The sequence below is a fragment of the Erythrolamprus reginae genome, chromosome 4 (assembly GCF_031021105.1).
Source record: "Erythrolamprus reginae isolate rEryReg1 chromosome 4, rEryReg1.hap1, whole genome shotgun sequence".
NCBI classification, from domain to species: Eukaryota; Metazoa; Chordata; class Lepidosauria; order Squamata; family Dipsadidae; genus Erythrolamprus; species Erythrolamprus reginae.
The window spans coordinates 16,426,313-16,443,144 of NC_091953.1; the positions used below are offsets into that span (position 1 = coordinate 16,426,313).

At 42.3% G+C, this 16,832-nt stretch overlaps 1 protein-coding gene across 3 annotated transcripts in view; it reads right to left on the bottom strand.

Annotated features, from left to right (window-relative positions):
• Window positions 1-16,707: 16,707 nt before the first annotated feature.
• Window positions 16,708-16,832, bottom strand: part of LOC139166307 (macrophage metalloelastase-like) — a 19,794-nt gene continuing 19,669 nt past the window's right edge. For all 3 annotated transcript variants that reach the window (XR_011558934.1, XM_070749671.1, XM_070749672.1), the window contains one exon: window positions 16,708-16,832. This exon is cut by the window's right edge. The gene's annotated coding sequence lies outside the window, so the exon portion shown is untranslated.

The following is a 16,832-nucleotide window of genomic DNA, read 5'->3' on the forward strand; positions in this document are numbered from 1 at the left end:
TCTTTCTTAAATATATACTTTAAAAAACACCACAAAAACAAATCATAACAAAGGTACATATAATTCTTAATATCATGATCATATGTATCATATTGAAACAGAAGAAAAGAAAGGAGAGGGAAGAAATAAAAAAGGATGTAGTAAAAAGTCGTAAGAAAGAAAGAAAGAAAGAAAGAAAGAAAGAAAGTAAGTTATAAAAAGTAGAGGGGGAGAAGGAGAGGGTATTGGCTATTTAGCAGGCAATTCAGTTATTAGCCTAGTGGTTCATTCACGGCCTACAGATTGTTGTTCAAGATATTTATTATGTGATATAATGTTATACAATATATAAAATGTAGAATATGATAGAACATTATGTTTAAAGGTGAAAAAATTATAGAATTATATTAAATTAGTAAAATAAGAATTACTGTCGATAAAAATACCATAAAACAAACCTACAGGTATAAGTGTACATATGTAACTATTCTGTTTGATTGTGTTTTGTCTAGTGTTTAGTGTTTTGTTTGTGTGCCTTTTTTAATGTATATAAATCAATAAAAAAAAAATTTTTTAAAAAAAATATCCCAAATTCCTTGCGGGACAGAATAAATAAAGAGTCTTTGGAGGGGAAGGGACTTTGGAGGAAAGATGAGATGTTATAATTAAAAAGATACTAACATTTTGCAGAGAGGGATAAACTGACATTAAAAATAAAGGATAAGGAGAAAAAAAATATTTTTTTAAACATGGGACTTGTTTTATCAGTGCCAGGTAGGAGAAGTAGAAATTAGAAAATAAAATGATTACCAATATGTATAAGTAAGTGATGAAATATTAATATTATGTAGAAGTAAACAGTATAGGATCATTCTTTGTCAAGTGGACCAGGTGAAATCGAAGCCTTATTTGAAAAGAAACCATCATAACAACATCATATATGATAGAAAAATCATCCTCTTTCTAATGAAATAAAAATGAAGGTGATTGAAGTTGAGAAAACAGAGAGATAGAAAAAAAACTTGCTCTTTCTAATGAAGATGATTGAAGGTGATGAAACAGAGCTCTCTGTTTTCTTACCTTCAATCTTTTTCATTTTTATTTCATTAGAAAGAGCACATTTGTTCCTATCAAATATGTTGTTCTTGTGATGGTTTCTTTTCAAATAAGGCTGCAAAAATCAGTCAAGTTGACACCTGGTCCATTTGACAAAGAATGGCCCTTACTATGTATAAGCAAAGATACACCTTCAATCATGTTGTTGCTGTTGCTGTTATTATTATCATTATCATTGATATTACCATTAGCATTATTATTACTATCAGTCTATTTAACCAAATTGACTCAGACAACACATTGTTCTAATAAGTCCTTATTAAATGACTTATTATTAAAGGACTTATTAGGCTGATTAAAGGGAAAAAATGTATCAATAAAATATATTAAAAAACAAAAAAGCAAAAAGATTCAAATCTGGGAGGATCCCATTTTAAATCCCTAGCAGAGAGTGTCCCAACGGTGCTTTTTTAAAAGAGGCAACTGGACTTTCTGGGTTTGTTTGTTTTCCTGTGAAGTCCTTTCACTTGTCATCCAAAAAGCTTCTTCAACTCTCACTGGATGGTGCATCCTTCCATTCCTGTCACAGCTGAAGAAATTTCTTGCATGAGAAGCAAAACCCCTTCAAAGAAAAAAAAAAATCCAATTGCCTCTTTTTTTAAGCCCCCACCACCACCTTACAACAGTTCATTGAGTGACTGCTGACTGGTTGAAGTTACAAAGTCACTGAATAAACTTATGACTATTTTTCACATTTTCAACAATAGCATCATCCCCATGCATCAAAACTTAAGAGGCTTGGCAACCGACTTGTGTTTACAACTGTTGCAGTGGCCCGGGGTCATGTAATGGGGTAGTGATTTCTGACAGTCTCCAAATGGGTGAACAGTGCGATCAGGCGGTAGGGAAAGCAAGAAGAATGCTTGGCTGCATAGCTAGAGGTATAACAAGCAGGAAGAGGGAGATTGTGACCCCGCTGTCTAGAGCGCTGGTGAGACCACCTTTGGAATGCTGTGTTCAGTTCTGGAGACCTCACCTACAAAAAGATATTGATAAAATTGAACGTGTCCAAAGACGGGCTACAAAAATGGTGGTAGGTCTTAAGCACAAAAGTTATCAGGAAAGACTTTATGAACTCAATCTATATAGTCTGGAGGACAGAAGGAAAAGGGGGGACATGATTGAAACATTTAAATATGCTAAAGGGTTAAATGGGGCTACATGGGGCTACCTTTGAAAAGTGTTCAGAAACTTCAGATCGTGCAGAATGCGTCCGCGAGAGCAATCATGGGCTTTCCCATATATGCCCATGTCTCCTCAACACTCTGCGGCCTGCACTGGCTGCTGATCAGTTTTCGGTAACAATTCAAAGTGTTGGTTATGACCTATAAAGCCCTTCATGGCATTGGACCAGAATACCTCCGGGACCGCCTTCTGCTGCACGAATCCCAGCGACTGATTAGGTCCCACAAAGTTGGCCTTCTCCGGGTCCCGTCGACAAAACAATGCTGTCTGGCGGGACCCAGGAGAAGAGCCTTCTCTGTGGCAGCCCCGGCCTTCTGGAACCAACTCCCCATAGAGATTATGACTGCCCTCACCCTCCTTGCCTTTCGTAAACACTGGAAAACCCAACTATGCCATCAGGCATAAGGAAATTAATATACTCCTTAGCTATTATGATTTATGTATGGTTTGTTTGGCTGTATGATTACTTTTTATAAGGGTTTTAAATTATTTTTTAATCATTGGATTTGTATACTATGTATTGTTTTTGTTGGGAGCTGCTCTGATTCCTCGGAGAGAGGTGGCATACATCTAATAAATTATTATTAATTATTATTATTAAATAAGGTTCGGGAGGGAAGTGTTTTTAATAGGAAAGTGAACACAAGAACAAGGGGGCACAATCTGAGCTTAGTTGGGGGAAAGATCAGAAGCAACGTGAGAAAATATTATTTTACTGAAAGAGTAGTAGATGATTGGAACAAACCTCCAGCAGACGTGGTTGGTAAATCCACAGTAACTGAATTTAAACATGCCTGGGATAAACATATCTCTATCCTAAGATAAAATACAGGAAATAGTATAAGGGCAGACTAGATGGATTGTGAGGTCTTTTTCTGCCATCAATCTTCTATGTTTCTAACCATCTTTTGCAATGGGGAAGCCAGATTCACTTAACAACCAGGTTAGGTGGTAAAATGGGGCAAAACCCATGTGACTGCTTCACTTAGCAACAGAAACATTGGGCTCAATTGTGGTTGTAAATCAAGGACTACCTAGTCTTTACAGGAAAAGCAGCATGACTCTTTGTGACAAGCCATCCAAACCCATGACCGAAACAACAGGGTATGCTTAGCCTTAAATTTGTGTGTTCAGCAAGCCTTGAGTAGCAGTCATGAGATCTACAAGGGACAAAGTTCTCCAGAACATAAACTCTTGAGTTTGCAGTTTCAAACTCTTAGTAAGCTATTTTTATGCCATATGACCGAACAGCCAGTATGGTTTAGCCTTTAAGGTACCAGGCTAGAACCTGGGAGACTTAATTGTGCTTTAGGATGAAGTCTACTATTTATTTATTTATTTTATTTATTCATTTGTTCAATACACAAATACATAGGAAGAAAAAATAGACATGTAGCAATATATATAAGGGTAAAAGTGAACTTAGAGGAGAGGATATATGAAAGAAAGAAAATATATATGGTAAGTGAGAAGGAAGCAAAGACAATTGGACAGGGGACGAAAGGCACACCAGTGCACTTATGTACGCCCCTTACTGGCCTCTTAGGAACCTGGAGAGGTCAATCGTGGATAGTCTAAGGGAGAAATGTTGGGGGTTAGGGGTTGACACAATTGAGTCCTGTGTAATGAGTTCCACGCTTCGATAACTCGATTGTTGAAATCATATTTTTTACAGTCAAGTTTGGAGCGGTTCATATTAAGTTTGAATCTGTTGCGTGCTCTTGTGTTGTTGCGGTGGAAACTGAAGTAGTCATTGACCGGTAGGATGTTGCAGCATATGATCTTGTGGGCAATACTCAAATGCTAGGTCACCTTGAGCCAGTCATTCTCTCTCAGGATGTTGTAAGGCTGTGATGGTGAACCTATGGCATGCACGCGACGGGAGCATGCAGATCCATGTGGGAGGGCATGCAAGACTTTGCCATGGGTCAGCTCCAGCGTGCATGTGCACACTGGCCCTTTGATTTTTGGCCTTGGGAAAGGCCATTTCGCCCCGAAGCCATGGAGGCAAAAAAATAATAATAACCCAACGGACAAACTTGAAGTTCAGGAAAACGCACTTCCAGTTTGCCGTTGTGCTGTTTTTCGCACTCTGGAGGGTTGAGGGAAGCCTCCCCAGATATTATTATTATTATTATTATTATTATTATTATTATTATTATTAATTGGATTTGTATGCCGCCCCTCTCCCATGTCTCATCAACACTCCGCGGCCTGCAATGGCTGCTGATCAATTTCCATTCACAATTCAAAGTGTTGGTTATGACCTATAAAACCCTTCATGGCATCGGACCAGAATACCTCCGAGACCGCCTCTGCCGCACAAATCCCCAGCGGACGATTAGGTCCCACAGAGTTGGCCTTCTCCAGGTCCTGTCGACTAAACCATGTCGTTTGGTGGGACCCAGGGGAAGAGCCTTCTCTGTGGCGGCCCCGGCCCTCTAGAACCAGCTCCCCCCGGAGATCAGAATTTCCCCCACCCTCCTCGCCATTATAGGATCTGGAGTCAGCAAATCTAGGTGCTCTTGATTCCTTAATCTTGCACTAAGTTGAAGTATGTGGTTTGTGTTTGTGTCTCTTGTATTCTTTCTCTAATTCTATTTCCTCGAAGGTGTCCTCTATTACCTTCATTGTGTATTATTGTGTATTGGACAAAATAAATAAATACAAATAAATATATTCTTCTGAATGTATTATACATTTGTAAATAAAACTTTTTTCCTAATAATAATAATAATAATAATAATAATAATAATAATAATAATAATAATAATAATAATAAAAGTCCAGTATCTTGTATGCAGACCCTAGCGTAGAACAGGGCTGGGTCCATCCTCTTATCTTGATACTGGTGCACAGCACACACATCCTTTTGCATGATTTTGCTTCCTACACATGTTTTAAAAGGACATGCAATTAAAAAAATTCATTAAAGTCTGGGTTGATGAAAATGTCATCTCTGCTGCCACCTAGTGCTGTAGGTTTTAATTATTTTTCTTCAGATAATTCCACCATAAAGAAATATTCCTTCCCCTTCTTCCTTTCTATGAAATAGGTACAAAATTTGAGTGACAAAACCATTAACGTGTCTTTTCTAAACATTCAAGGGTGTGCTTGTCATTATTTGCTGAGTATTTCTCTTGTATGAGAGAAGACATTTTCCTAGCTGAAATTTATTCAGATTTAACTTCTGTGGCAGAATTGTAGTGGTGAGCAATTTTGATGAGTCCATCCTTCTGAAAAGCAATAAAATCCACTTACAAAGGTCTGGTTTCTTATTAGGCCTCCATGGCATTGGACCAGAATATCTCTGGGACCGCCTTCTGCCGCGCGAATCCCAGCAACCGATTAGGTCCCACAGAGTTGGCCTTCTCCGGGTCCCGTCGACTAAACAATGTTGTTTGGCGGGTCCGAGGGGAAGAGCCTTCTCTGTGGTGGCCCCGACCCTCTGGAACCAGCTCCCCCCTGAGATTAGAACTGCCCCCACTCTCCTTGCCTTTTGTAAACTCCTTAAAACCGACCTTTGCCGTCAGGCATGGGGGAACTGAGACATCTCCACCGGGCCTATACAATACATGGTATGCTTGTGTGTATGTCTGCTTTAATAACGGGTTTTTTAAAATGTTTTTAAATTATTAGATTTGTCTTGAATTGTTTTATTGTTGTTGTGAGCCGCCCCGAGTCTACGGAGAGGGGCGGCATACAAATCTAATGAATGAATGAATAAATAATCAAGTGCAATTTGTTTTTTTTGCTATTGGTACCATCAGAAAAAAGTGTTATTAAAATATAGTTTATTGATTTTTTAAGAGAAGAAAAAAAAGGAAAAAGAAAAAGGAAAAAAAAGGGGGGGAATAGGGATACAAAAAGAAAGGGCGATACAGAACAATAAACATATTTCAAGTTATCAAGTTTTCCCTTCTGCGTTATCTCTCATTTTTTTCCTTTCCTCTCTGTCATGCTACCACAACACTTCCTGATAATTCCCAACAAGTTGACTGACACCTAAGTGGTTAAGATGCTGGGCTTGCCAACCAGTTCCAGATCCAAGTATCATGCAATGGAGTGAGTTCCATTACTAGCCAACCTAGCAGTTCAAAAGCATGCAAATAACAATAGCAGTAGGACCTAGACTTATATACCACTTCACCAGTGATGGGCTCCTACGGGAATGGTCAGGAACGCAGTTCCGGTAGCAAAATTTGGAGCTCCACCCCAGAGCACCCAATTTGCACTGAAAGATGTTGAAACAAAATGCATAAGCCACGCCCACAGTGTGATAGTAAAAAATTTGGTAGCTCATCACTGTGTTTCACAGTGCTTTTCAATCCTCTCTAAGTGGTTTTACAGAGACAGCCTATTGCCCCCAACAATCTGGCTCCTCATTTTACCCATCTAGGAAGGATGGAAGGCTAAATCAACCTTGAGCCTGGTGAGATTCAAACTGCCCAATTGCAGGCAGATGACAGGCAAAAGAAGTCAGCCTGCATTCTCACCACTGCGCCAACAATGCCGGTAGATAAATAGAAACCAGTTTGATGGGAAGGTAACAGCATTCTGCTAGCCATGCTGGTCATATGACCGTGGAAATGTCTTCAGACAATACTTGCTTCCTTGAAGATGAGCACTGACCCCTAGAGGTAGTCATGATTCAACAATTTTACTTTTATGATACCCTGAGACAGTAATGGGCAGCCAACATAAAGCCCTTCATGGCACCGGACCAGGTTATCTACGAGACCGCCTTCTGCCGCACGAATCCCAGCGACCGGTTAGGTCCCACAGAGTTGGTCTCTTCCGGGTCCCGTCAACTAAACAATGTCATTTGGCGGGACCCAGAGGAAGAGCCTTCTCTGTGGCGGCTCCGACCCTCTGGAGTCAGCTCCCTCCAGAGATTAGAACTGCCCCCACCCTCCTTGCCTTTCGTAAACTGCTTAAAACCCACCTCTGTCGTCAAGCATGGGGGAACTGAAACATCTCCCCCTGCCTATGTAGTTTTTTGTGTGTATGATATGATTGTATGTATGTTTTTTATATATTGGGGTTTCTTGTTTTTTAGACTTTTAAAATGTATTATTCATAGTTCCCTCTAAGCTGAGCAGTGAGCAATCGCTCACTTAAAAATCATCATCAACTCAGAGTTTTCCAAACCTGCCCAGAAGCCGAGAGGGAAAGAGTGAGAGGGAAGGAGAGAGAGAGGAAGAGGGGAAGAGAGAGAAATAGAAAAAAGAGAGGAAGGAAAAGAGAAAGAAAAAGAATGGGAGTAAGGAAGAGAGAAAGAAAATCAAAATCTAGTTTGAAACTAGCTCAACTATTTAAGTGGCATTTTGATATTGATAGAGTTGCCCTATTATGAGCTCACTGTTATAGACACACAGTACAGTATTTTATTTTGAAATTCTCTCAGGCAAAACAGGGTGGGTTTTTTGTTTGTTTGTTTGTTTATTTATTTATTTATTTAATATTTCTGTGCCGCCCAGTCCCGAAGGGACTGCTGCTCAGACACTATACTTTTCCGCCTCCCCCCCAAAAAAATTAGAGGGAACACTGGTATTATTGTTATTTTAGATTCTAACTATTAGATTTGTCATTGTATATTGTTTTTATCATTGCTGTGAGCCGCCCCGAGTCTACGGAGAGGAGTGGCATACAAATCTAATAAATAATAATAATAATAATAATAATAATAATAATAATAATAATAATAATAATAATTTTTACTGCCACACTGTGAGTATGGCTTACTTTGTGGGTGTGACTAACTTTGTGGGTGTGGCTTACTGGTCATATGACTGGGTAGGAGTGGCTTGCCAGCCATGTGATAAGGTGGGAGTGGCTTGAACAACCATCATCGTTCAAGTGAACTGTTAAGTCCTCAATTTACAACCTTACCAGTGTCGCTCGCTGGTGTGACAATTTGCTTCACATTTCCCGCGATCTCCTTCCTGGGTCACCCTCCCACCTCAGGCTGGGTAGCTAGGTGAACGGGTGCTGCCAGAAGTGTAAATGCTGCCAGCGCCGCTTCCACCCATGCCTTCTGCTTGCACCTCAGGCGGGAGGTGGCCGTGTGAGGCTGGAGGGGAGCCGGGCAGGAGAGAGGGAAGCTCGTCCGAGGCCAGGAAGGAGGAAGGAGGAAAAAAGCAAAAAGCGCAGATGCAACTGCAGCAGCAGGGGAAAAAAGGAGAGCAGAGCTGAGACCAGTAATCCAGGAAGTGACAGCCGCCGATCAGCTGGAGATGCGCACGCATCTTCATTTCTGCCTGTGGAACTGCATTCCACCCCGTCCTGCCTGCTGCCCACCCCTGCTCTGAGAGCAAACAAATCTCATGGGATGGAATTCCATCATACAGTAAACTAAAATCTACAGTTCTCAACCACACTTAGCCTCTATGGTCATTAATGATGCAGTCATTATAAGTGAGTCATCACATCACGGGACTAATTTTTATTGTGGTCATTAAGTGTGGACAAATATAGTTTCCCCATATGGTGAGCATTGCCTTGGGAACAAATTATTAGAAAAAAGTATTATATGTTTATATTAATTGGCCTGGGTTTTATTTTATTTATTTATTCATTTATTTGATTATTTATTTGATTATTTGCTTATTTGATTGTTTGCTTATTTGTTTATTTGTTTATTTGTTTATTTGTTTGTCAAACATGGATAGGATAGTAGTAGTTTGTATAAACATAAGTAAAAAGTAATGGTAAAAGAGGACAATAGGACAGGGTTGTTTCCCCTTAAGGTTACATTTATATTATTTATTGTTTTGTTATTTTGCTTTTATTATGTTTTTAAGCATTATTAGCTACCCCTAGTCATGTACTTAAACATACAGTATGTACATTCAACAAACAAACTCAGTGTTTACATACTGAAAGATATGTGAGACAAATTCCTTGTGTATCCAATCACACTTGGCCAATAAATTATTCTATTCTATTCTATTCCGTTCCATTCCATTCCATTCTCACTGGATGGTTTTGTGCTCGCTCACAGCACAACCTATTGAAAGGGCTGCTTTCATAGGAATCAAATAAAAAGAAAAACATTTGAAGAAAAGGATGGATGGATGAATCGGGTGATGGATGGAAGCGGTTGTAATGAATACATTATATATTTGTACTGATGTGCAGGCATGTTTTCTGAAATCCACCGGCTCCAAAAGTAGACATTTAAAAAAAACCACTTTTAAGATAATCGATTTGTATTGCAACAAGGTAATAAATGCAAATGAAATAACTAAATGAAACCTGTAGGACGAGAGTGAGTAGCCTCAGAAGTGCACACAGCTCTAAAATTTCTTTTTGCACTTATTGGTGCCTCTGAAAACTAAGAGAAAATCTTTGTGTATCTATTTCTGAACTGCTTTGTCCACTAGATGGCAGGAAGAGATTTCAAAAGAATTTAGGACTTCCAGATCGTGGTATTCAGAGTATCTAGAAATGGGTACTAAAAGTCCGTAATAAAATAAAATCTATTATGGGAGTTATGTGTTGGAGTTTCAAATTAGCATCTCCTTTGTCCTCAGGATGGAGCAAAGTAGAAGAAGCAAGGGTTTTTTTAAGTCGAGAGCTGAAAAGAAGCTTCTAAGAATATCAATCTTCTAGTCAAGGGAAAGAAAAGCGAGACAAAGGAGAGACAAAAACCCATGTCTTTTATTTCCTATCTCCACTTCTGATAACCCAAGCAGCCAGAAACATAATCAATTTAAGTGTTGAATCTTCTGCAATTCCTTCTCCAACAGCCGTGATGAGAAAGATCAGTGGTGCTCTGATCCCAAAAGTGTTTTGTGGCTCACAGGATTCCCATACCTCCCTGCCCTCCTGTGGTTTTAAGTTTTTGATTGACAGTTTGACCTACTGTAGTTGCAGAGGTGTTGAAATGGGCTTCACGGGCCTGGAGGCGTCACACACAGGCCATGCCCGCCCCAGTTCCGCCAAGAGAAAAAAAGTCAAAATACGTCACATTTATTTATCTATCTATCTATCTACAGTATCTATCTATCTATCTATCTATCTATCTATCTATCTATCTATCTATCTATCTATCTATCTATCTATCTATCTACTTATTTACTTACTTATTTACTTATTTATTTACTTACTTACTTACTTACTTACTTACTTACTTACTTATTCATTCACTCACTCACTCACTCACTCACTCACTCACTCACTCACTCACTTATTTATTTATTTATTTATTGGATTTGTATGCCGCCCCTCTCCGTAGACTCGGGGCGGCTAACAACAGTAATAAAAACAGCATATAAACAATCCAATATTAAAACAGTTAAAAACCGTTATTATAAAACCAAACATACATACAGACATACCATGCATAAAATTGTAAAGGCCTAGGGGGAAAGAGTAGCTCAGTTCCCCCATGCCTGGCAGCAGAGGTGGGTTTTAAGAAGCTTACGAAAGGCAAGGAGGGTGGGGGCAATTCTAATCTCTGGGGGGAGATGGTTCCAGAGGGCCAGGGCCACCACAGAGAAGGCTCTTCCCCTGGGTCCCGCCAAGCGACATTGTTTAGTTGATGGGACCTGAAGAAGACCCACTCTGTGGGACCTAACTGGTCGCTGGGATTTGTACGGCAGAAGGCGGTCCCTGAGATAATCTGGTCTGGTGCCATGAAGGGCTTTATAGGTCATAACCATGATGGCAATGTGGTGCGGTGAGTTTGACACCAGTGCTCTAGTGCGAACCTATGGCATGGGTGCCACAGGTGGCACATGGAACTGTTAAGTCTGTATATAACCAATGTAAAATCTGTAAAAGAAAATGCCTTGTAAATACTGTTAAAACTATGAATAAACCTTGGCCGCGTCTGATTGGCTAAGACGCACGGCCGTTTCTTTTAGGCGCGAGCCTTAAAGGTATAAAAAGGGCTGTTCTGACACTGACAGCTCAGATGCGTTCCTTGCTGAAGTCACTTTCGAGAGAGCTGAATAAACGGAACCATCTTGTACTCCTGTCTGAGTCTCATTCATTTCACTGGCGACGAGAGAACGAAGAATCCACGAGTCAAGCATGAATCACCTCCAGATCGGCCGGGCTCCCGACTACTTCGACCCCGAGAAGTCGTCTTGGGACGCCTACATGGCGAAATTTGAAATCTTCCTGGAAGCGGCAGGAATGGGAGAAGCTGAAGACGACAGGAAGCGGGCGATCTTCTTGAACTATTGCGGGACTGAGATTTTTGACCTCGTCCAAACGCTTACCGACCCGCTTCCAGCTAAATCCGTTCCGTGGGACGACCTCCAAGCAAGACTGGCAAACCACTTCAAACCAACGAAGCCTGCCGTAGTCTACAGACATCAATTTTCCAGGATGACCCAGCGTGAGTCTGAGACAATCAATCAATTCGCCACGAGACTTCGCACGGTGCTGTCAAAGTGCAAATTTGACAGCCCAGAAGCTCGCCTCACAGACGCTCTAATCTTTGGGATGAAGAATGCGACCGTCCGGAACAAAATCCTAACAGAGGACGACCCAACGCTTCAGTCAGTCATCAAGCTGGCTCAAACAGCCGAAGTAGCTGACGCGGCCGCCAAAGAACTCAAGGAACATGAAAAGAAAGACACCGTCTCCAAAATCTCCGTTGCTGTTTCCCGCGCCGAAACCACAGATGACCTCAGCCCAGCTGCCACGGACGACGACACCTGTCTCCTGCTGCCTTCCGAGCAAGCCAGACAACCCAGATACCAACGCCCCTCCAACCCATGCCCCGGTTGCCGAGGAAATCACCCACGACAGCGTTGCCCCTTCAGGGACGCCATTTGCCGCCGCTGCAATCGACGCGGGCACATCGCCGAGGCTTGCAGAGCGCCCCTTCCAGAGGAGTCCTTCTCTACACCCCGCCAACAACGTTTCAACAACCAGGCACAACAACCGCGAGACAACAAATTTTCCAGAGGCTTCAATCGCAGACACGACTCTACCGCTAACCGTGACTACGCACGAGGTAAAGCACAAACTTACGTAAATTGCGCAACTGCTAAAGGAGGGAACAAGATTATCATCTCACTACTTTTAAATAACAAACCTTGTAACCTAGAATTAGATACAGGCTCTAAGCATTCTATTATGCCTTGGGACAAATTCAAAATGTATATGCCAAATTTTCTTAAAACTGATTTTGTTAACTCAACTTTAATAATAAGGGATTTTCAAGGTAATGTCATACCTGTTTTGGGGAAAGTAGATGTGCCTGTGAAATTTAAAAATCGTGAATATTTTCTTCCTCTGATTGTGGTTGAGGGAGCCAAACACTCCCTCCTGGGGTTAACATGGATGTCTCCTTTGGGAATTGAAATACTGGGTCTTTGTCATGTAAATGCTGAACCTGATATTCCTAACTTTATCCAAGAATTTCCTGAGGTTTTCAGCCCTACTTTGGGCACCTATAATGGGGCCCCTATCTCCTTCTCTCTAGATCCCAAGGTACCCCCAGTCAGACTTAAGCCTCGTAGGGTACCCCTACCACTATTGCCTAAACTAGACATCCAATTGGACAAATTGATTGCCCAGGGCATCTTAGTCCCTGTAGAACAAGCGCCATGGGAAACCCCCATTGTCACTCCAGTTAAACCTGATGGCTCCTTAAGGGTCTGTGCAGACTACAAAGCCACTATCAATAAGGCCCTTCAACACCATCCATACCCGATCCCAGTGGTCCAACAATTGCTTCATTCTTTGGGGGAAGGGAGAGTATTTTCGAAAATCGACCTGGCACAGGCATACCAACAGCTTCCGGTCGATGAGGCCACATCCCTGGCCCAGACCATAGTAACCCATAGGGGTGCTTTTAGGTGCACCCGCCTGCAATTTGGGGTCAGTACCGCCCCAGGTATTTTCCAAAGTTTCATGGAACGATTATTGGCAGGTATAAAAGGAACCTCCCCATATTTTGACGATATATTTATATCAGGAAAAAACCAAGCAGAATTAAACATGCGCATCAGAGAAGTATTGGCTAGACTGCAAGCTAAGGGGTTAAAAGTAAAACCAGACAAATGTGTGTGGGGAGCAAGTAGCATAGAATTTCTGGGCTATAGAATAGACAGTGAGGGAATACACCCCACAGCAGACAAACTAGAGGCCATAACCAAAGCACCCGAGCCAAATAATAAGACAGAACTCCAAGCATTTCTGGGCCTCCTTAATTTTTATTCTGTCTTCCTTAAACAGAAGGCAACGGCAGCAGAACCACTACACCGACTGCTGCAGAAGGGAGTTCCCTGGACCTGGGGCACAATGGAGCGCGAAGCTTTTCATAAAATAAAACAGTTATTGACCTCTAAAAGCGTAGTGGTTCAATATAGCTCAACTTTGCCAATAAGGCTCACGTGCGATGCTTCGGCGTATGGGGTAGGTGGGGTATTAGCTCACATAATGCCAAACAATACAGAGGCCCCCATCGCCTTCTTTTCTAAAACATTGTCCATGGCAGAGAGAAACTACAGCCAATTAGACAAAGAGGCATTGGCCCTAGTCTCTAGCGTTAAGAAATTCCATTATTATCTCTGTGGGAGGAGTTTTGAACTAATAACAGATCACAAACCCCTGCTTGGTCTTCTAGCTGCCAATAAACCAACTCCTCCCTTCATGTCCCCCAGATTAATAAGATGGGCCCTTTTCCTGTCAGGATACCAATACCATCTAACACATATGGGGGGAAAATCAATAAATCATGCTGACGGGTTAAGTAGATGCCCCATGCCCGAGTTAGTCTCAGATCCAACCCCCACAGAGGATGTCTTACTAATTGACCTTGAGGAAAACTGCCTGACCACTGCCAAAGAGGTGGCTGAGCACACCAAGAAGGATTTACTATTGTTAAAAGTAATCAATTGTATTCTAAAAGGATGGTTGGGAGACTCTGAGGAAACTGGGCTGTCAGAATTCAAATCTAAAAGGTTGGAATTATCATACTTGAAGGGATGCGTGTTATGGGGTGACAGGGTGGTCATTCCCAATACCTTAAAACAGAAGGTACTAAGTATGTTGCATGCAGGCCACCCAGGCATTGTCAGAATGAAAGGGTTGGCCAGGGGCTATTTGTGGTGGCCAGGTTTAGATAGGGACATTGAGCAATGGGTAGCAAACTGTGACCCTTGCCAGGAGTCACGGCCCAATCCCCCGAAAACAACACCTCTGGAATGGGAAAGACCCACTGGGCCATGGTCCCGCATTCATATTGACTTCGCAGGGCCTATTGGAACCCAAAACTTTCTAATTGTGGTAGACGCATTCTCCAGATGGGTGGAAATCATTGCTATGCAAAACATTACTACTTGTGCCACCATCAAGGCACTATACCATTTGTTTGCCACACATGGGTGCCCAGACATCCTAGTTTCAGATAACGGGCCACAATTGACTGCCAGACAATTTGAGTGTTTTTTGAGCAACTTGGGGGTCAGACACGCACTCACATCCCCTTACTCGCCATGGGTTAATGGCCTTGCAGAACGTTATGTACGTGTGGCCAAAGAAGCCTTGCGCAGGGCAGGCCCAGGGGAAATACAACACAAATTAGATCAGTTTCTATTAATGCAGCATATCACCCCAAATTCTATCACAAATAAAAGCCCAGCAGAGATTTTAATGGGTCGAAAAATAAGGTCCCCCCTGGACAGGTTGCACCCTCGTTATTGTACTCAAAATGTAAATAATGAAACATGTATAACACCTGAAAGAAATATGTACTTAGGGCAACTTGTTTTTGCTAGAAATTTTGATGGGGGGTTGAGTTGGCTGAAAGGAAAAATATTGCAACAAACAGCCCCAAAGTCTTATGTGGTACAACTGGAAGATGGCCGCACATGGAGGCGGCACATCGATCATTTAAGGGGGCGCATAACATCAAATGAAGTGCCGGCCGCTAACGGAAATTCTTCCCCCCAAGCAGACATTAATTCGCAACTCGAACTTTTGGAATTACAAAAGGACTTACCACGGCCAGATGCCTCCTCCAGCGACGCCGAGCCTTCCTCCTCTTCTGGGCACGGTGCACCATCAGCATACTTATCTCCGCAGGCCAGAGCCCCAACTTGGGCCCAGCCGCGGACAGGAGACAACGACGAGCCAACCTCCACCATAGACATACCAGCCGGTAATGATCTGCGCAGGTCTGAGCGCACGTCACGCCGGCCCAATCGATTGGAGGACTACGTCACTTGGCTCACTGAGTGACAGTTGTCTCAACTAATGAGGGAGGGGTGTTAAGTCTGTATATAACCAATGTAAAATCTGTAAAAGAAAATGCCTTGTAAATACTGTTAAAACTATGAATAAACCTTGGCCGCGTCTGATTGGCTAAGACGCACGGCCGTTTCTTTTAGGCGCGAGCCTTAAAGGTATAAAAAGGGCTGTTCTGACACTGACAGCTCAGATGCGTTCCTTGCTGAAGTCACTTTCGAGAGAGCTGAATAAACGGAACCATCTTGTACTCCTGTCTGAGTCTCATTCATTTCAGGAACCATATCTGCTGACCCATGAGCCATTGCCCTAGCTCAGCTCCAGTGTGCTGGCCAGCTGATTTTTGGCTCACATAGAGACTCTGGGAGGGCATTTGTGGCTTCCAGAGAGCCTCTGAGGGGACAGGGGAAGGTGTTTTTTCCCTCTCCCAGCTCCAGGGAAGCCTTTGGAGCCTGGGGAGGGCAAAATACAAGCCTCCTGGGCCCACCAGGAGTTGGGAAACAGGCCATTTCCAGCCTCCAGAGGGCCTTTAGGGAGTGTGGGAAGCTGTTTTTACCTTCCCCGGGCATTGAATTATGGGTGTGGGCACTTGTGCTTGCGCGACAGTGCACGCACATTCTCTTTTGGCACCTGAGGAAAAAAAGATTCACCATCACTGGTCTAGTGGTTAATGCACCAGGCTAGAAACCAAGAGACTGTGAATTTTACTTCCAGCTTAGGCATGAATGCCAGCAGAGTGACTTTGGACCATTCTCTCTCTGTTACGTCCCGCAACGCTCATTAGCAGCAGGAACGTTTCTGATAGGCTGGGATTTGGGTTTCTCCTCAGTGGGAGATTTAGAGTTCTGCCATTGGCTGACGCATCTGACTGCCATTATATTGGAATTTGGACTCAATTTCCCAGTTACTAGGTGAGAAATTGGATTACATTTAACCTGTGCCTTGTGTGTACCAGAAAACCCCTTTGACATTTAAAAAGGGATTTTTTTTCTGCTTTTCTGTTGATAAAGATTTTTGGTTTTCCTTCTATTGTGTGGTGTGTGTCTTTCTGGACTAATTACCCTGTAATTACGGGCGGTTGGGACACGCCGGCAGAACACTAACCTAACCAGGCTTCATACTCTTGGGAATCCAGAGCATGATACCATGGTCTTTCGAGACTGAAGGATGCCAATGCCAAAGATGAACCATAAATAAGAAAGCAATTCAATATCCTCATGTCTCAGTCAATTTTTATTGTGGTTACAGACCAGCATTTCATGTCCTTGTGTCTATGTGTTGTCCAAGTATCACTGTTCATAGCATGTGAAGGTCCAACAAAAGAAGTTGGAAATTGAATT